Genomic DNA, 21,688 nt, shown 5'->3' with positions numbered 1-21,688 from the left:
GAATACGGTTTTTTAAGTGTTCACGTAACGCTTCAGTATATATGGTATGGTTATTTTCAAAATAACCATACTTCGCTTTAGTACTATTACGAATGTATAGGTAGTAACAACGCTTAGCTTAGTAGTGGCCTATCCTTCCACAATGTATACCAGCGCAAATCACTATACATCCTGTGCTATAGGAGGTTCCCCTAATGACAATAGAGTTCTTAACTATTTTTTACCTTATATTATAATAGAGAATATTAAAAGCAAATTTGGCTTAAATTTAGGTTCGCTCCCGAGAATAAACCTAAGTTAAACTCCTTGGCTTATCAACCATTTGGAGCTGGGCCTCGAAACTGCATTGGAATGCGATTCGCCCTTTTGGAAGTTAAACTAGCTTTGGCTACGGTGTTAAGTCAGTACCGTCTTGTACCTTGTTCAAGAACCGAAATTGTAAGTTTTCTTTACAATGTTGAGTTATTGGATTCGGTAGCTAAATTGAAACATGAAAATACACAGAAGTATATAATATTTCTCTACTAGAGAAGTGTACCGCAAAGCGGGGCATTTGTAACATGATTCTTCCCAACATCAGAACATTTGGAGCAAGGTTACTAAATCGAATCGTATACTCGATAAATAATTTCCTCATCATCACTCTATTATCGCTTAACTATTTGCTAAGGCGCATGCGCTTGTGGATTTTTGTCCCACGTCAAGACAATCAAGGTTTGTGAGTTGATTGCTGAAGATTAAGTACCAAACTGTTGTTGAATTTACCCCACGGTGCGATGCCCATCTGAAGTTTGATGGGCAGGAAAGTGAACAAAAAGGGTGAGCCTGGGAAGAATCATGTCACATTACTAAGTATTAAGAGGATACAGAGTGTCATTCTTCTTCTATTATCTCCTTCTAATACACTTTATTGCTTTTCATTTCACTGTCAACGAAACTCTACGAATTCGTTTTTTTAGGGCCACTTAGAAAGGGAGACAGCACATGTAGCAATAAGCCAAAAAATGGGGCTCGTAATAGTAGCCATATCGTACGAGTGAATAGCCCCTCTATACCCTACCCTAATGAGTGGATAACCCCTCTATACCTTACCCTAATGAGTGAATAGCGATATCTTTTTCAATGCTTAAATGATGTACCGTGCATAAAATCAGAGTTAATAGCCCCTCGATTCCCTACTCTAAACAGTGATAAAATTATAACCGTATAAATTTACTTATGCTGTAATTCTAATACTCCGGCGAATCGAAGAACAGATAGTTTTAGTGATAATCCCCTCGATGAGTTTACAACATAGACTTATGCCGATTCACACTTATCGCATATTATAAATTTCTAACAATGACTTATGCCCGGAAACTTGTGAAAGAGAAAGTTTAGTTATAGTCATTACGTATTTTAGTGATTATCCCCTCGAATTACCTTTAGCAATGCTAAAATGATCAAACGCATAACGCTCGTTTAACACTATGTTAGCTCTATCTAAACCCACATTTGAATTAACCGCCAAAACGTTCCAGTCAAACATAACATAGATGACGATAGCTACCCAACGAGAACGGGGAAAATCGTTATCTATTTAATTAGCACATAAATAAAAAGAAAATAAATATAAAAACCCCAAACATACAAATTCATAAGTATCCGACCCCACAGATAAAAATTCAAAAGTATTCGACCCCACAGATTAAGAGGTACCCCACCCCACATCACCCCGACATTTTAGAGATAAAAATAAATAATAAAAAACTCGGAGTTTCTATCAAGTCTCTATGGTTCAGTTGGTAGAATGTCTGCCTATAGCGCCAGCGACCCGGGTTCGATTCCCGGGTCTGACCTGAAAAACTTTTAATTAAAATTAAATCTCAAACCAAGCCCAGTTACCCCAATGGGTGGGTTGTGGTAATATAAAGTTCCTTTTAAGCTAAAATCTGACGATAACGAAAGCGAAAACTCCGGCCACAAGTACTACTACTACTACTACGGCTCGGGTCAAACTAAGAGCCTATCGTATACTACGATATGGCTAAAAATGGAGTGTTTGTGAAAGCCGGGAAATTATTGTAAATAAAATTTGTCTCTAATAAAATAAACAGTGTGGAAAAGATCAGAGTGCCCACATTTTTCGGACATTTTATAACAAAAAAACCTCGAGATCAATGAGGAAATTAATTGTAGTACATTTTCCAGACTCATGGAAATTTAATTAAAGAATTCTCTGGCATCCACTAAACAAATCGTTCATGTAGTTTCAAATTATCACAAAAATGAGAATTTGTAAGAAATCAATACAATAATGTTAATGAAAAATTAGATTTTGTATGATATCATAAATTTTGCAAGATTAATCCTGTGACAAACAGGAAATTAATGTCCTTTAGCGCAAATGTTCGATGTGTCTACCATCTTGATGTAGACATTCTTCAAGTCTACTGGCCATTGATTCGCGGGCGTGGCGAAGCATTCCTGGGGTGATGTTGGCAATGGCGATTCTTATTCTGGCTTTAAGGTCGTCGGGTGAATCTGGTTCAGTTGCGTATACCTTTCCCTTGAGGAAGAAATCTAACGGAGTTAGGTCAGGAGACCTTGGAGGCCAGGGCGTTGGTCCACCCCTACCAATCCATCGGTTAGGGAACTCGTTATTCAGCCACTCTCTTACGGGTACGGCGAAGTGCGGTGGCGCCATCCTGTTGAAACCACATATCCCTCACTACTGCCAAGGGTAAATTATTAATGGCATCAGTAAATTCTTGACGCAAAAACTTCAATTAACGTTGCCCGGTGATGTTCTCGTCAAAAATGAATGGCCCAATGATTCTGTCGGCAATGATGCTAACCCACACATTGGTTTTCAAACGCACCTGATAATAATGCTCCCGAAGCCAGTAAGGATTTTGCTGCGACCAAGAGTGAAGGTTATGTCTGTTGACTGTTCCATCTTGATGGAATGTAGCTTCGTCAGAGAACATAACCTTGCTAAGGAAACCTGGAATTTCTTCATCGAGGAACCGCATTGGCATACAAAAGTCCTGACGCCTAAGATAGTCATCCCCTGTTAACGCTTGGTGTAGGTGATTTCGATAAGGATGGAATCGGTTCCGATGCAAAATCGACAGAAATGTACGATGGCTAATGCCACACTCGTCTCGTACCGCTCTACTGCTGGTGTTGTGGGTCTGCTTCGAACCTTGCCACAATGTCCATCTCTCCGAGTCCGGCTTTGTTTCCAACTATCCGGTCAACCCTACGTTGACGTTTTTTGAACCGTAAAGCTACCTTCTGCTAGTAGGTTAGCTTCTAGCTTACCAAAAGTCCTTCGAGCAGGTGGCCTTCGGTTCGGAAAGCGTTCGGTGTACAAAATAACTGCCAGGCGAGAATTTCCTCGGCATTCACCCATAACATAAATCATATCGAACTTTTCGCGATTAGTAAAACGCGCCATCATAACAAAGTACCACGCTAATTAATTTCGTAGGTGGGGCACACTTCCGAAGTAAACTACCGTGAGATAACCTCGTACTTACGGCCTAGAGACCACAAACCTAAAAAATAGCCCTTAATGCACATTGACCCTTGTTAACAGCCGAAATAGTTCTGCCTTCCATGGCAGTAGGTGTTTTTTGTTGTCGTTAGAAGGACATTAATTTCCTGTTTGTTGCAGGATTAATCTTGCAACATTTATGATAAAAAGCAAATTTTTCATTATCATTATTGTATTGATTTATTAAAATTTCGCATTTTTGTGATTATTTGAAACTACATGAACGATTTGTTTAGTGGATGCCAGAGAATTCTTTAACCCATTCCATCCTTTTAGAAATCACCTACACCAAGCGTTAACAGGGGATGACAATCTTAGGACTTTTGTATGCAAATGCGGTTCCTCGATGAACAAATGCCAGGTTTCCTTAGCAAGGTTATGTTCTCTGACGAAGCTACATTCCATCAAGATGGTACAGTCAACCAACATAACCTTCACTATTGGTCGCAGCAAAATCCTCACTGGCTTCGGGAGCATTATTATCAGGTGCGTTTGAAAACCAATGTGTGGGTTAGCATCATTGCCGACAGAATCATTGGGCCATACTTTTTTGACGAGAACATCACCGGGCAACGTTAATTGAAGTTTTTGCGTCAAGAATTTACTGATGCCATTAATAATTTACCCTTGGCAGTAGTGAGGGATATGTGGTTTCAACAGGATGGCGCCACCGCACTTCGCCGTACCCGTAAGAGAGTGGCTGAATAACGAGTTCCCTAACCGATGGATTGGTAGGGGTGGACCAACGCCCTGGCCTCCAAGGTCTCCTGACCTAACTCCGTTAGATTTCTTCCTCAAGGGAAAGGTATACGTAACTAAACCAGATTCACCCGACGACCTTAAAGCCAGAATAAGAATCGCCATTGCCAACATCACCCCAGGAATGCTTCGCCACGCCCGCGAATCAATGGCCAGTAGACTTGAAGAATGTCTACATCAAGATGGTAGACACATCGAACATTTGCGCTAAAGGACATTAATTTCCTGTTTGTCACAGGATTAATCTTGCAAAATTTATGATATCATACAAAATCTAATTTTTCATTAACATTATTGTATTGATTTCTTACAAATTCTCATTTTTGTGATAATTTGAAACTACATGAACGATTTGTTTAGTGGATGCCAGAGAATTCTTTAATTAAATTTCCATGAGTCTGGAAAATGTACTACAATTAATTTCCTCATTGATCTCGAGTTTTTTTTTATAAAATGTCCGAAAAATTTGGGCACTCTGATCTTTTCCACACTGTATATTGACCTTTATCTACTTGTTTAAAAGTATTCATTTACTTGAAAAACCTGTTTAGTCATGCAACATTTTCCAATATACAGGTTTTATAGAAAAATAATGGTCCTGAGAAAACACAATGTGAAAAAAAAAATTAATATGAAACAGTATTGCTTACTGTGGAACTTTAAAGGGATTTAACACTAAAATTTGGGATAGTTTGTGTTTAAATAATATCAACGAGTATGGGTTCTATATTAATATATTTATCTACTGTATATACCTGTTTGTGTACATTACATAATTAAATCATTTGAACCATGAAATATAGTGTAAAATAAAATTAAAGTCTCTTTGATTTACGCATTTCCTGCATGTCGAATCAAAAGTGACGTCAAAGTGTTATGTAAAATCTTCTTTCGCTTTTGGTAATTTTTTTCCGTTAGCTGCCTCTACTAATTGTGCGTTTATTTCAGTAGACGTGTAATGGTTTGTTATGCTAGAGCCATGTCCCCCTTTTATTGGCCCATGCTTAATCTTTGCTTATGCAAATGATTTTTTATACCATAATCTAGAGTGAAACTGTTTTGTCAGAACGGCGTATTTTTTACTATCATATTAAGTAATTTAAATAATTTAAAGTGACGAAAATCGAATGTTACACCAAGGTATTAGAACCGACAATATTTTTGCTTCTATCAATCGATGGCACAAAAGTAAAAAATTACGGGAAAATACTTTTTTAAGTTTAGTGGAAGTTTTCGAGAAACAAGAGGATTCTCAAGTTTTATTTATTACAACTGTGGGAAAAATTTGATCTATAACCTTTTCATCAAATCGTCATAGATACACGGAAGTTTTCGTGAGTATAGATGGCTATTCATTCCTTTTCAGGTCTCAGAAGATTCTTAATAATACTGCTGTTGCCAACAACAAATTTAATAGTTTTCGTGCGACTCCTACAAAACCAGAAGGGGATAATAGAAGAAGGATGACACTCTGTATGCTCTTAATACTGTAGTTCTGTAACATGATTCTTCCCAGGCTCACCCTTTTAGTTTGCTCTCCTGCTCACCAAACTTCAGATGGGCATCACAGCGTGGGGTGAATTCCATAACTGTTTGGTACTAAATCCTCAGAAATATACCTACAAACCTTAATTGTCTTGACGTGGGACAAAAATACACAAACGCATGTGCCTTGGCAAATAGTTAAGCGCTAATAGAGTAATGATGATGGAATCATTTACGGCGTATGTGATTCGGTTTAGTAACCTTTCTCCAAATGTTTGTTGGGAAAAATCATGTTACAATTACCCCGCTTTGTGGCACACTTCCCTAGAAGAGAAGTATTATATACTTCTGACAAGACGCATTACTTTTGGAAAATGTTCAACAAGGGAAAAGCATTTAGTCAAAGCAAAGTGAAAAGCGTCATTATGGTCTTAGAAAATCAATTTTTACAACGAAAAGCTCGACGCTTTTATTATTATGCGGGATATTTATAACCTAGTGAACTCGATCGCGCCTTGAAATCACTGACTATACTTTAAGAGGGTAGTTGTCCCTTAAAAAGCCAGGTGAAATGGCTAAAGTAACTTCTCACGAAGACATTAATATTGAATTGAAAAATTTCCAGGACAAATTCGAAGGTAAGAAAGTGCGTTTTAATAGACTTGAAGTTCGATAACAAGTTGGGAGGAGTGAGAAAGATCTCAAAGGCACTATGATAGCACATTTTAAGAGAGGAAAGCGACAATACCGACTTTTGAGCCTGAGAAGCACTTTCACAGTGACGTTTCCTTTATGTATTAAGCCCCCTGATATTTCGTATTATCACATTAGAGATAACACGAGTTTATACGATTCTCCCCCCTTTCACCCAAAAGATAGTTTCCCCAATTCCCATTTCTCCCAAAACTCATTTTTCCCAAAAACTGAAACATTTTGAGATGACTTTGACTGGTAAAGGGAAGGAATAGTTTCCCTTACAAAATCCTCTCGATCCGGGCCTTCCACAGCTTTAACAAAATCTAACCTAGTTATGTCCAGGGTACTCACTTTAACAACAGAATCCGTAGGCATCGCTACCACTCGCGCCTTCATGACCTCTATTACTCGTTTCTTGATCACCGCGGATCGATCAATAGGATGTTTGTGCTCCTTTTTAACGTACATGATCGATTCAACAGATTAGCAGTGGCTGCCGTAACTTTACAATCACCGACAGGACATCGCCAGTACATGCGATCTTTAACGCGGTTTTTAATCATTAAGAGTTGGCCACGCACAATGGGCGCAGGTTTTCCTTTCGACGTTTTAACCCACTCAGTTTCCATTTTCCGAATGACAGAGTTTAAGTAACAACACTAGTTTTATACACGATTAAAAATAACTTAATATTTCTCTAAATTTTTTAAAGCATCAAACAAGGGTAATTTTTTCTAGGCCTTTTTTATTTCTATAGGCTAAAATTAGACCTCAACTTCCGGGCTTGGGCGAAAATGGAATAAAAACTTTTGTGCAAAATGGGAATAAAAGGTTTAGTGCGAAATATTCCTTTTGGGAATCTTGGGATTGGGGAAAATGGGTACGTACCGTTTAGACTTTGAAAATTTTCAAGAGGGAAAAGCAAAAGATGTTTAATCGGGTTAATAATGTTGCAAATAGATATTGTATTAGAATATGGCTTTCTTTCCTCGCAAATTCATCATCAGATGACCCCTATGCCCTGTTATAAAAGATAAGCACTTGTAGCGAATTACATTTCGACCCACGAGGGATTATGATTTTACTGTAGAAAAACGCATATTTGACGCATAAGTTGCTTATCTTTGAAGGGTACTGGCTGGGTTTTTATTTAGTTTGTATTTTCAAGAAAATGTTATTAAAAACGATCCAAGTGGTTCTATGAAATATTGAAGGATAGAGGGATATAGTTGAAACCCCCATACCTATAACGTTGCCTATGTACCCCACCTACGTCACCAAAGTCTTCCCAGCATTCTCAGCATTTAGGCAGGGTCGTGCAGTACTGAATCGTAAAGGACGCACGCCTCCCTATCTTAAAAATAGACGCTTGTTCTAGTATAAATACAACAGCGCTACGTGGCAGCACTTAACAATCGCCTACCGAAGGGTAGAGGCGTGCGTGGGAGAGTTACGGTGCCGCAGGTCGCCCATCGTCATTTCTAATCCATCTTACCTCATTTATCCTTGGTGAAATAACTTACGGAAGGCATGTTTACAGAAAACAGCGAAACTATACCGGACACTTGTTCGATATGCGAAAATCAGTCAGAACCAACTGCAACCGAAAAAGACGAGACCCTCAGTGGCATATTCAGTTTCCTTGGCTACGTTGGACTGGTGGAAGATCCTCAGAAATACAACCGTGCATTTCAGTACTTCACCTTAATTGTAGTAAACTATTTCTGGTTCCAAGTCATTCAAATTGGGTTGAACTTATACTTGGACCAGAATGAGGGCGAATATTCCCCAAAATGTTTCGTAAAACTTCTAGAAGTTACAAGCATAACCTTGATCATTAATTGTTTAGCGTTCATCCCCAGTTTTAGATTCAGACTCACAAGAGTTTTTCAAGACACCATTGAGACTGGTGTTTTTAACCGCAGAACTGGTGGTTCTGCACAAATATGTCTGATCAGCTGTCTACTGCTATATTTATATAATATAGCTGCCCTTTTTTACAACAACAACTACAAAATGAAATCTAACGATGCATTTATCTCAAAACTCGCTGTTAATTTCTTGTCAAATGACAGTTTTTTCCATAACAACCCCATGTACTCTAAAATAGCAATTTGCTCCTACGTATCAGCTAGCCATTTTGTTTTGGCTTTGGAAATTTCGTTGCAATCGTGCTTAGCCTATAGCGTAGTTGCCTTGCGATTTAAAATGCGGCAAACTTACGAATCAATTGAAAATTACCGATTTCCTTGCAATGGATGTAGAAACAGAATTGTAAAGAATCTCGGTGATTTTATTAGGATGTTGGAAAATTGCGGTGAAACTTTCAAAGTGGTTCAACGGGTATGGTTCTGGTTTTGGGTCTTTCACATTTACTTTGGGAATGAAAAATGGGTGCAATTGATACATTCAGAATATGAGTTTCAGCATGTCATTTGTCATATGAGTTTTTTAACTCCATTATTAAAGTCAATTGTTTGGGTGATTGCCATAGTGGAATTTGCCATTTTTCAAAGAAAAATTTCGAAATACAGCGACGTTGATGAAACACTTGTTGATTCTACACCGGTTCATATTGATTTCACCACGCTGAGTTTTAAACTACAAAATGTTTTCTTTGAGGATTTCTGGGCTTTAATCGCAATTATGGGGGTGTTAATTCACTTGTTTAAAATCAATGTCTTATTGCCACTATTTTTAAGATTGTGATAATGTTACTTGTTACGACATAATTATTCTAATTCTGAAGAAAAGAATTAACCATTTTGTTTGTTATCCAGAAAAAAAACATCTAAATATTAATTTATTAATTATCATAAATGTGTATTTTAATTTTTATTTGCAAATTGATCCTTAACATTATTTAAATGAGTAAATATAATGTCAAAACACACAAGCTTGAACGTGAAATTTTATAGTGCCCATTAACAGGCATGTTTTTCGTTAAAATCACTAATAAAATTATGTCTGGTCAGGGATAGATTTAATTTTAGAAGTAGGAATGGAGAACAGAGTAATCTGGGCGCGCGTCAAAGTCCCGGACCCCCTTCCAATGGACAGAGGGGTATTAAAGAACAGGCGGGTCATAGCGACAGAGGTAAAAAGGAATTACGTATTTTTCGCCGTCACCGTCTGCAACGTCATCAAAACGTAGTTTAAGTGAGCCAATAAGATAATTTATTTTCTTTACGTGTTGGAAGGAGAGGCTCTATACTGGGCTATCAGTTGGACTAAACTAAATATAACCGTTCTACATTCCTGCTTCTAAAATTAAATCTATCCCTGGTCTGGTATTAGTTGTTACAAATATATTAGTATTACAAGGCACATGAAGTGATATTTACGAAACAAAAGAGAAATGTGTTAAAAGTCAGTGAAAATAATGGGCTTGTATAAATATTGTTAATTATCATTCTTTGATTAACTGTTTTTCAAACCATTTAATCACTCGTATAATTAAAGTTTGTTATAATGATTCACTTAAATATCAAAGAAACACTTAATGCTTTGAGTAAAATATCGAAAAAAAAAAAAATAAACCAATAAATATGACGCTATTATGATTTTTCTCTAGAGTTAGTGAAATTAATGGACTTTATATAAATATTTTTGATAACCTTCCTTTGATTAACTGTTTCTCAAACAATTTAAAAACTGAGAATACCCTCTCATTATTTAAGTTTGTTTCAATGACTCACTTAAATGTCAAAAACTTGGATTTTAAATCAAACAAAACCCGACGAAATCAAACAAAACCCGACGAAATCAAACAAAACCCAACGAAATCAAATGAAATCAAACAAAACCCGACGAAATCAAACGAAATCCGAAGAAATCAAATTGAATTTCGAAATGGCCTACACTTTTTCGAAAACGTCCGACCCCTCGTGTTTCTTTAACACTTTCGACTGTGTTTGACCCTAAGAACACACCCTTTATTTTATGGCATCCCTTTCAGAAACACCCTGTATAAAGTGGGTTAACCCATATATATATACCGCATTGTATTCTGTAATAAAAATAAGCTTGGAATAAAGTGTGACTTGGTTTTGCTCTTAAGAGTTCATTAAAGCTAAAATGGATCGATATGAAAACATTTCAAATATAAAGCTTCAAAACAGGAAGTCGGCTCTGACCATGACCCGAAGTAGGAACATTATTGAAAACTATTTTCACGGTTGAGAAAATTACTATACATAATCCTACGTTATGTAAAATTAAGAGGAAATGTTTATACTTGAATTTCTCGTTAATATTTGAAAGAGAATATAATCTGAGTGGTGTGCTACTCGCATTTTTAGCTAGAAATGTTTATATAACACACGGGATTGGTTGAATTCTCACTGGCTGAAAGAGGTAAGGGTAAGGTGGGGTAAGAGGTTCGATTTAGCAGACTCCTGACACCAGGGTTGTTGATTTTTTTGATTTTGTCAAAAAAAAAATCAATAAAATCAATCAATCGATTTTTTTTATTCAAATCCGATTTATTTTCATTGATTTATTTGATTTTTATTGAACTACTAGCCAGTAAATTACCAACCTGAAACCTTTTGAGTCAAAATTAACCAAAATCAAAATAATCATGATACTTAAGCAGCTATTAGGTATTTTCTACAGAGTTATTCTTATTGTTACTATTGACCGCTATTTCATTTCCTAGCCTATTTCGAATCTTACTGCAGTTAAAATTGACCACATGAGTGACAAGACAAACTGGAGTTCTGTGAAAAACTTAAACTGAAATATGCCAAAACTATGATTGTTTTTAATTAGAGGCCTTTTCTAGTTAAGTTTCTTAAACTTTTTCTCGGAATCTTAGAAAACATTTTTTTAAATAAATAATTATTTGATTTTAGTCAAATGATTTTTTAAAAAAATCGCCTGATTTAAATCAAGATTTAAATCCAACTGATTTAAATCAAACAACCCTGCCTGTAACCCAATGGCTGCGCAATAGTCCTAATTTTTAAGACTAATTACATTCAAATTATTTTGTAGTAAGATAGCCTATCATTTATTTGTTTTAATATTTTCGCTTTTATATTTAGAAAAAAGCCGTTCTTTTAAAGTATAATGTTATGTTATCTGAACTTTTCCTTATCTGAACCAAACTTCATTAGAACAAAAACAAACTATGTAAACATTTAGATAATGCATATAAGCTCAACAAATCCAATAAAATGTTAACTTAACATTTTTTATTGCTGACTGAATATATCGTATGCTATATGAAAAAGAATGTAAACATTGAGAAAATACTTTCCAAAAGGGACTACTTAAAAGAGGAAGCCGCGAAAGTGTTATACGCCTGTAACTAAGACAGACCTAATGAAGAGAAAGGGTTTTTTCTCATTAAGTCAGTAAGCCATTTTAGTGTGGCCTTCTTTTTTTCTTTTTCTTCAATGTACGGGTATAGCGGTTTTAGTTTAATCCGAAATAAATTAAGAGAAGTAAACAAAAACAGCAGTCGACACGTGTTTCACACGCCATCTACGAACGGTGAATTGTAGATGACCAGAATTCATTAGCCTTAAACAGTATCAAATTTTCTCCCTATCTTTCGTTCTCAGTTAGTTGTGACCTCGTGACTTTTGCGCCTTTACTTTCTCTCTGTAACACTTTCATGACCTCATACGACGAAATCGTCTGATTTGTTGGCATATAGAGTTTATAAACGAAATAATTCACCTTTCATGAGCCACTAGATGGCGATAGCGAGCTTAAGCTGCACAGAGAGTTAAAATAAGTCTCGGGCGGCTGTGGTTAAGTTTAAACAAATGCCACTAGATGATCTCATAATCGAGGGGCGAGTTGACTGCCCCTCTAAACTTAAAAAAGTCTAGGTTTAGTTCCGCCCTCGTGGACGAGTTCTGATTGGCTACTACCTTTAGCAAGGCAAATGTTATGTGTAGAAGATCAGCCATAATGTTAGGGATACCGCTGGAGCCGACATTTGCTTTAACGGGAGGGACATCGTTGGTTGGTCCCAGAATGCCTTGCGATTCAGTAGGAGCATGACAAGTGCTGCCGCTTCCCGGACATTTTCGCAAATATTTTCTCATAATATTTGCTTGAAACTTAGCTTATGTTTTGAATACACAAGGTGGATAACCCTATCCAAGCGCCGAATATGCTAGGAGGACTTTGTTGCAGTTGATGAGAGTATGAAGCAATTGGTACAGAGATTTTTCTCTCCATCTATGTTCGCCAAGGTTTAAAACTGAAAAACTAACATCTTACTACTTTGACTTTTCCATTTTAATTTTGAAATTAGGCCTAACTCGTAACAATTCTTGTGAACTTTCTACTTAATGAAATTGATGAATAGAAGGTGCGTTTTCGTGCACGTGTTTCTTAAACTCTACAGTCAATAGTCAAAAAGTGTTTAAAACTTCGTATTAATAATCTTAATTCTGGTTTCGTCTATTACCCAAAGGAAGTTCTCCTATCTTAGCAAGAAAGGAAAAAGAAGAAACTAGATCTTTTTGTTAATTGGTTGACCGAGAAATCTCGGGTCCCTCTTTGGCCGTCCATTCTCGACTTTCTACGTTAATGAGCGTAATTTATCCGGCTAGGCTCATCAAGAAACGGATCTGGTTTTAGTTATTTTTCAACCCATCTTTTTCCGAGTTCTCTCACTACAGCGGGCTAAAGTGCAAAACCCCATTACATAACAGTAATTAAAATAAATTCACTCTCCTAGTAAGTTATAAACTTTTTACCAAAAAATTATAAAAACTCAAGATACATTTTAAACTAATTGCTTCAATAGGTACCAGCAGGGATAGACTTAATTTTAGAAGTAGGAATGGAGAACGGTTACTATTTACTTCAGTCCGACTCATAGCCCAGCATAGAGACCCTCCCTCCAACACGTAACGTAAAGTTTAAAGCAAAGGGCGGCTCCGTTGATGCCCCTGAAAGATGCCTTTTCCGCTACACTTTGGCTAAGCTTGGCAAAGGCTAGTTAAACCAAAGGCAGGAACCAATGGGACCTAGTGCATTAGGTCTGATTGGTTCCTGCCTTTGGCAAGGTAAAATTCGTGTCCAGAAGATTAGCCACCATGCTAGGGGTGATCATGGAGCCGCCTGTTACTTTAAATTATCTTATTGGCTCACATAAACTACGTTTTGATGACGTTGCTCGAGTCTTTCTTAACCTGGTTACGGATCTTTTCTTAACACGTTGCAAACTGTATTTGATAATACCACACGTACACACACATCAGAAACTTCTTTGTCTCTGATGTATTGCTCTACTGTCATTAAGAGACTTCAAAGCTGGAGAGGTCAGGGTTTCCTTCATCTATTATTTGGCAAATTTCCGAATCAAAGTGAGATCATAAAATATCTCAAGGGCTAATATTGATTAAAAAAAAGACTATAGCATATGCAGACAATCTTAAGCAAAAAATATGGCCAAAAGCCGAAAAGCTAAGTACCCTCATTCAATACAGCTACTTTCGTGTCTCGAAAAAAAGAGAGAACGTTTCATCCTTTATTACGTAAAAACGAGAGGCACATCAGTCTCGAGCTTAAGTGTACAACATAAGTTCATAAGATATGTTTCATAACTTTGTCACTGGTTATTGTGAGCTTGTCATAAAGTGACGTAGGTGAAACGTCATCGATTCTCGTAAAGCGACGCCTGGTGAGGCGCTGTCAAAGGCTTAGTACAGACTATATGGGAAAATGGACTGCAAAACCGAGTGTAGCCAATTCTCGCTTCGTTCTCGAACTAGCTCTCAGTAGGTCTCTAGCATTACGAAATTTAGGTAGTGTCATACTACTTAGAATATCTTATAAACTTATGGTAATGTTAAGAAAAATGTGTTAAGCCTTACGTTAAAGTGCACCCGCCAAGTTGAGCACTCCATGCACTCGCCAAAATCACTCCGAACACTCTGCTTAAAATTTAGAATATAGGTAGTATTTAATTTATAAATTAAGGAAAATATTAACAAAATTTTTTTAAATTTATATGAAAGGTGTAACTTTAAAAACTAGATGGTGCTGTCGTAAATACAATACAAAAAACCAAAAAGAGGCATGTCTACAAAGATAAATTGCGTTACGCCACCTATGAGGTGTAATGTGTATTACGGGCGAGATTTAAGTTCGAAATTCAAAATGTTCATTTATGACTAAACTCATCAGGTCACACCAAATCCAGCCAGCCAGCCTTCCAACAGAGGTCAACACAATCGTTTCCAGCTCTAAAGAGCGACAAAACGAAAAAGTGAAATTCTTAGAAAAACATTAACATGTAGAAATACGACAAGATTCGTTTTGGAACTGGTAAACCGTTAAAAGTTCAGAGATCCCATGTACAGCAGTTTATTTATATAAAACATATTATTAGTCAAATTATTAAATATACTCAAAAAAGACGTTGAAATGCCCCTCGACCCAAAATAACTCCTCCACGGTTACTGTAAGACTAGATCTTACATTCAAGACATAAAAGTCGGGGTAGGGGAATAAGCAGATCAAACAAAGGAGCTAATTTGGTCCAAGAAAAGAAGTTCTGAGTCAACAAGTGCTTGCTGGGCTGCGTGAGATCCAAATGAACCTTCGGAGCGTTATACCAACGCCCCATGAATTAAAGGTAAGGCCAGGAAATGCAATTACCTTACGATCTCGTCTGACCTGGAAGTTACCCTATGATAGGCATCTCTGTGAAGCAGATCATTACCTATTGTAGTGAAGGAGCTATAATTGGTCAACCTAGACGAAAATGCCACAGACTTCACCCGTAGTACGTTGTTGTAAACCATTTTCGCTTGCATTTTCTTAGATTTTGTAGTAGGGTACATGGTTTTCAAATGCAATGCAAATACTCCATATGCCCGATTAAAACAGACAAAAGTCTTAGCCTAACATCCACGATGGTAGCAAGACCTATCGATATATTTGGCATGATCACCTTGTTGAACCCCCACACTGGATTTCCATTAAATGGCACAAATTATTTACACCATGACCTTTTGTTCTCAAACAGGGGTAGTGGTTATATCATCCCTTACCCATGACGTGCAGGAGATCCTTTTACTTACAAGGCTTCCTTGAACTATGGGAATTTAATCTTGTACGTAGCATATAAACCCCTATCCCGTACTCAAATATTACAGTAAATGCGATCGCCAAAGACGTATGAATGCCATATTATATCTCGTTGAATAAAGTCACCGTGAAAGTCAATTATTTCTTGGTTCAGAAGAATAATAATATGAAATTCTCAAAATCATAAACAAGATAGTATTTGAGCAGGAATACATAAAGGTAATAGTGTAAGTACCATAATTACCCCTTGTACTTTTGGTAATAAGAACCATCGTACCTCCCATTTCAATTTCTATGCGGGCATTTTAGGCGTCAACAATCGCAGCTATATTAGAAGTCTGAACATCGGTTTTTTAATAAACAGTTTTATACTGTTTAATTGGTGTATTGTCGAGAAATTATGATTGTTTACTAAAATTTCTTTTAAATGATAAGCTATTCTAAAATAGGCACAAATTTCTTCGAAACTACCGAACTAGTTAAAACGCAGTTTATCTTAATTAGTTAAAAATTTGGTTTTTGCCTAGTTTATTTAGTATTAACAGAAGTGAGATGAGGCTAGAAGTACTGAGTTAACCAAATTCTTCACACGGCGAAAGTGAATATTCTTGATAACACACCAACGGTTGGCCCTCTAGTGCCGGTTTCTGAATTTTCCCTCCAAAACGTGAGACGCTCGTGGCGGTAAACGGCCGAACTAGATTCAAGCACCCGCGTCCGTGTTCGGCGGCTTTAGGTTGAGGGGAAGGAGGTAGGAAATGTTTTTGGAACTCGACCAACTTTTTTTTCTCTAGTGTAGGCGCGATGGAAGCGGCATAAAATCCTGAAATTTGTTCACTAGTGCCAGGATCTACTACCAACGCTAGAGCCCTTCACTTCTAGTCTCATCTCACTTCTGGAATTAATACATCACACAGGGTAATTATTCCACAATGATATTTATTTAATTAGTCTTAACGATAGTTATTATTAAAAACTGTCTTTGTAGACTACGATTTTAAAAGTATAAGGTAAGTGGAGAAAAAGAATTTTCGGAAGTTCAAGAAAAATCAATAAATTTTTTTCATGGAACGAACTTTCCCATGTTATTTTAAGGAAAACTAAAATTTTTCGTAAAAATCGGTTACTATATTTGAAAACCGAAAGCCACCATGAGCAACTTTAAATTATATAAAATGATCTAAAAGAAACATTTCATTGAAATTTTTACCACGAATTAATTACCCTGTTTAAGTTTTAAAATTACGCATCTTGGAAACTTCCAAAAACGGAAGTTTAGTGATTAAGGTAAAACCAGTACGATATACATGCAACGAAAAGCCTTTTCGCTTGTTAAAAATAGCTCCAAAATTGATTATTCTTGAGGTTTGCTTGACTTTAAAATAATCAAGAAGCGATATCTAGTTTACTAGGGAGAAGGTATAAATTCGCCACATTTCTAGCTTCATCTCAAGTTCAAACTAGGTCCGGAGTTAATCCCCGCCTCTAAATTACAACCAGAATCTCATTGGTTCTTGAAAACTCACGTCAGCGCAACGCGAATGTCGAAAATTACGTTTTTTACGACGTCCCCCCTTGTATTTTGAAAGGGGGATTGGGACTATGGCGAGGGATTACTTAGGCATCTAATACCTTCTCTCTAGTTAACTAGATATCGCTTCTTAACCATTCATAAACATTAAACTTGCTCATTTTCATATGCCACAGTTGAAATTATATACGGTTCACTAGAAAAAGGTGTAAAATAAATTAACCCTTGAGGTTTAGTTAGTTAAGTAGTGCACTAAAGGGTATATTATTTTTCGTTCTATTCTATTTTTCGAGTACGTTAAAGCAGAAATATATTACCTTACACAAAGTTCACTTCAATAATGGTTAGTACCGTGGACATCATCTATGAAGAGAAAAGCCGAAAAAAAACTTTGCAAGAGTGAAGAGGCGTGAATTTTTCCCCCTCCCGACACGCGCTAGTCGCGAAGAGAAAAAATTTATCTCTCTCGAGAGAACTGTGATAAATGGCCACTGCCAAGATAATCTGACGTTTCCTAGAAACGGCGGGATTCAACGGTATTTCGTGCAAGTGAGAAGCCGCTGCATAAGATACAGCCATGATACGATTGTAAGAAAAGCACATTTTTCTCACTACGCGACGCTAGTGTTTTTATTTTCACCTCTCTGCCTCGCTGTTCGGAAGGAACGGTACCGTTTCTAGCCTGTAAAAATACTTCATAGATGATGGCCGGCGCGAGGTAGGGAGAAGTGAACTTCGTGTAAAGTAATATATTTCTGGTTAAAGGGATAGTATCATACAAATCGATCAATAATATTTTGATCAAAACAATTTTAACCAAAAGAATTTGAAAAAAATCTTGTATACATAAATTTCTTACGATTTTAGAAATATTTTTTAAAATATTCATCAGCAAATTTTATAGTAAAGCACACATTTATGCCAGTTTATATATTTTCTACTAGAAGGCCAAAGTTATAACATAATCTCAAAGTCAAACCACGGGCTGTGAGCAAATTCAATTATCAATTTTCAAAAAAATAAGAATTATTAGAACCAATTTTCATATTTTCAATTATTTATAACTACCAAAACATCATAGTAGTCGAAATTAACTACGAACACTTTAACGATTTCTTAAAAAGACTAAAGGTATGAAAGAAACAAGTTGGGAACACCAAAATAAACCTCTCCGAATCAAGACGAGGGCTATTCAGCCAATTAACAGGTTTTTGTAAAATAATTAAAAAAAATAATTGATATTAATTAAGCTCAGTCGTTTCAAAGATGTTATTCCTAAAATCATTTTGATCATAGCTTTTGTTAACGTTTAACTTCTAGTGAACACCTTGAACACCATTTTCACAACTTATGTAAATTTAGGATTTATAAGGTGATTGGTTCACAGTAAATGATAAGAAAAGCCTCAATTGCGCCTACCGTTGGTGATAATCCTACCATTGGGAGGCAGCGTACATCTTAACCTAACGATGTTACTGGGGTAGAAGCCAATATTGCTTTCTGTGAACTGCGAACGCGGTCCGGTTATTTCCAATACAATTGCTCCCATATGCCAGCTGCGAACGCGGTTACAGACACACTGACACACCCACGCATCAGAAACGTCCAGTGTAATACCTCTCCATGACGACATCGTCACTCGGAGAGATACTATGCCAACGTAATTGCTTTGCTATTCTTACTTCACGCACTACAACTCAGATAATTGCTCAGTATAGCACAAAATTATGCCCTCGCTTTAAATGCTCCAAAAAGCAAAACACTCGCTTAATATTTGAATGGATACAATTAATTTACATACGGAGATAAAATTTGTAAAGCAAATATACTGACAATTTGACCACAATAAATTAATAAGCAGTAAGTTAGAAAAGAAGGATCCGATGAAAAGTAAGCTTAAAGTTCCTACGGGAACTGAACTCTTTCTTGTCATCATGTTCAACGCATATGTGACAATTTGGCGCTAGGTGGTGAATAATGCATCAATTGCAATACATAGTTTATAGACTAGGAGTATTCATACCATTTACACAAGGATGCCTGGCTATTGACTCCACCAGTGAGTCAGGCCTAATTGTATAACGCCTGAAGCCTGGCTTTTTTGTGTAAATGGTATGAATCCTCCTAGCCTGTAAATTATGTATAAGTTAACGGTTAGAGGGAGGGTGTAAAGGAAAATCAAGTGATTTTTCATCGATACTTTAATTATAACACCAGTCCCTATAGTGAAACATTCAGGAAATACTTCCGAATGATTTTAAAATTCAAATTAGTTTCAGATTTTAAGGATAATTTTAAATAAGGACCTCCAACCAATCGCGTAACGCCCAGCCTATTTGTTAACAAAGTTCTCTTGGCATGGGGTGTGTCACGAGAATTTTATTAACAAGAAGGCAGGGCGTTACGCGATTGGTCGGAGGTCCTTACTTCAAATTATCCATAAAATCTGAACATAATTTGAATTTTAAAATCATTCGAAAATATTTCCTGGATGTTTTACTATGCAGAACGGTCTTATAATTAGTAAAAGAATCGATAAAAAAATCACTTTATTTTCCACTTCACCCTCCATTTAACAGGCGTAGAACAATTATAGAAAAAGTATTTTGTAAAAAAAATACGGTAAAACTTTTTATGTGAAACGATTCAACATGATCAGGCGGCACAGTCATGACATCACCACTTTTTCATCTGAAATAATTCAACATGATCAGGCGACACAGTTATGACGTCATCACAAAGTTGAGTAATTTGAAAACAAGAAGAGAGGTAGAACCGGTTTTCATAACCTGAAGGGTTAAAAACGAGAATAAAGTTTCGATCAATTTTAAAGTTTTCTTCAAACAGTTCTGTTGCTAAGGAAAACTTAAAACTCAATCGATTAAATTGCTATTAAAACTATTTTAATTTCACGCTTGAAATACAATGAAAGTTCAGTCTCTAAATGTCAAAAGTCCAGTAGCGCATAAAATATCTTCAGTGCTCATATTCGTGTTCACTGCTCGGAAGGAAGTACGTTTTCGAGTTAAAATATGTAAAGTTAACGATGTAATGCAAATTTATTTTATGGCGAAAGGATTAAGAATAAGAAGCGGTCTCATCTAAGTTTATGTTGTCTTTAAAAATTCATAAAGGTTGTAGGAATTAAGCTAAAGTACATGGTGCAATTTCAATTTGCCCTCTACTTGTTTAGAAAATATTAGTCGATCTGGCTTTAGTTACAAATAAACCGTTTTTTGTACGTCACAAGCGTCTTTAACCCCAAAACTAGATACGCTTTCTATCCCAAAAGTAAAACGGCATTTGTATAGTAACTAGCTGTTACCCGCGGCGTCGCTCGCGTGTAATAAGAACTTCCATCAAAATGATATAAAGAATGGGTAGATTTTACTGATGACTGATATTTTTTTAGCACCCTATAGGAGCGAGGGCACTCGGCGTTGCCCGTCAGCCCGTCGGAACATTTTTTATTATTTTTCACGCGGACATTATTCCATAAAGAAGGGTTTTACGTTTTTGGCCGCCATTTAAAAAGATGGCAACAAATCGAACCCGAAAGACCATTCAACTCGCCTATAGGTCAAAGGAAACCAGTGTACTAAATATTTTCGAAATCGTTTGAAACGCGCGGACTCTGTTGCATAGAGAAGATTTTTTACATTTCTGGTCGCCATTTTTTAAGATGGCGGCGGATTCGAAAAATCTTTCTTAGTACGCGCCTACTACTTATGAGTAACGTTCCTGCAAATTTTCAGCCTTCTAGGGCAAGCGGTTTGGGCTGGGCGTTGATTATCAGTCAGTCTGTCAGTCAGTCAGTCAGTCAGGACTTTGATTTATATAGATTTCTCTCAAAATTGATATAGTTTTAAGAAAAACACTTTTCTTTCAACAATTAATTTATAGAAGTCGCGATGCTAACCAGTATCTTCTTAGTGTAGGCTAGCAAAAATTCACCACAAACATACTTCAAGAGATAGCTATTGAAAAACGGACATGAATGCGAGCAAAGATGAAAATACCGTCACTGCTCAAACGGTTCCGGTAGTAACTTACTTTTAAATGGTATCCTAGCAAGAAGCTAAATGGATACACTTTTATATTTCAAGTTGTTACAAGACACAATACCAATATACAATGACTGGGCTGAACGAGTTTTCTTTCTACTAAAAAGCTGCAACAAAACGCAAGTTTTGCAGTTGAAATATTCACCACAATAAATTAAATTTGATTCTCTTTCAGAATAAATGTTCAAACGCCTGATGATGAAGTGGGGATGAATCCAGATAAGGAACTTAAACTTTTAACAGACGAATTAAGTATTTTCAAATGAACCTTCGAAATAGTCAAATAGAATATAGACATCGACAAACATCCACTTCAAGTTATTTGAGAATTTAATGTAATTTTCATTAAAATACAGGGATACGATTGTATCGTAACAAACCAATACGCATCGTGGGAACGTTTCCAAAAAGTGCAATATACAGCACCCTTCTACATTGATGAAGTGAAGCTAGTTTTAATGAATCCAAAGGAAAAACCATTAGGACTGGTTTCAAAGCTATTTGTCATGGACGATGTCGTAAGTTTCGTTAGTTCTCGAGAGTGAAAAT

General features: G+C 36.5%; 1 long non-coding RNA gene across 2 annotated transcripts in view; it reads right to left on the bottom strand.

Moving 5' to 3' along the window:
- LOC149616227 (uncharacterized) overlaps nt 1–21,688 on the bottom strand; it is a 236,414-nt gene that overhangs the window by 73,216 nt on the left and 141,510 nt on the right. The window lies entirely within an intron of this gene.

Source organism: Phalangium opilio, unplaced genomic scaffold (genome assembly GCF_054372755.1).
Source record: "Phalangium opilio isolate 3A_F unplaced genomic scaffold, DU_Popi_V2 ptg000217l_1, whole genome shotgun sequence".
Lineage (NCBI taxonomy): Eukaryota > Metazoa > Arthropoda > Arachnida > Opiliones > Phalangiidae > Phalangium > Phalangium opilio.
The sequence above is the reverse complement of the archived record's forward strand: the minus strand, read 5'-3'. Positions and strand labels throughout refer to the sequence as shown.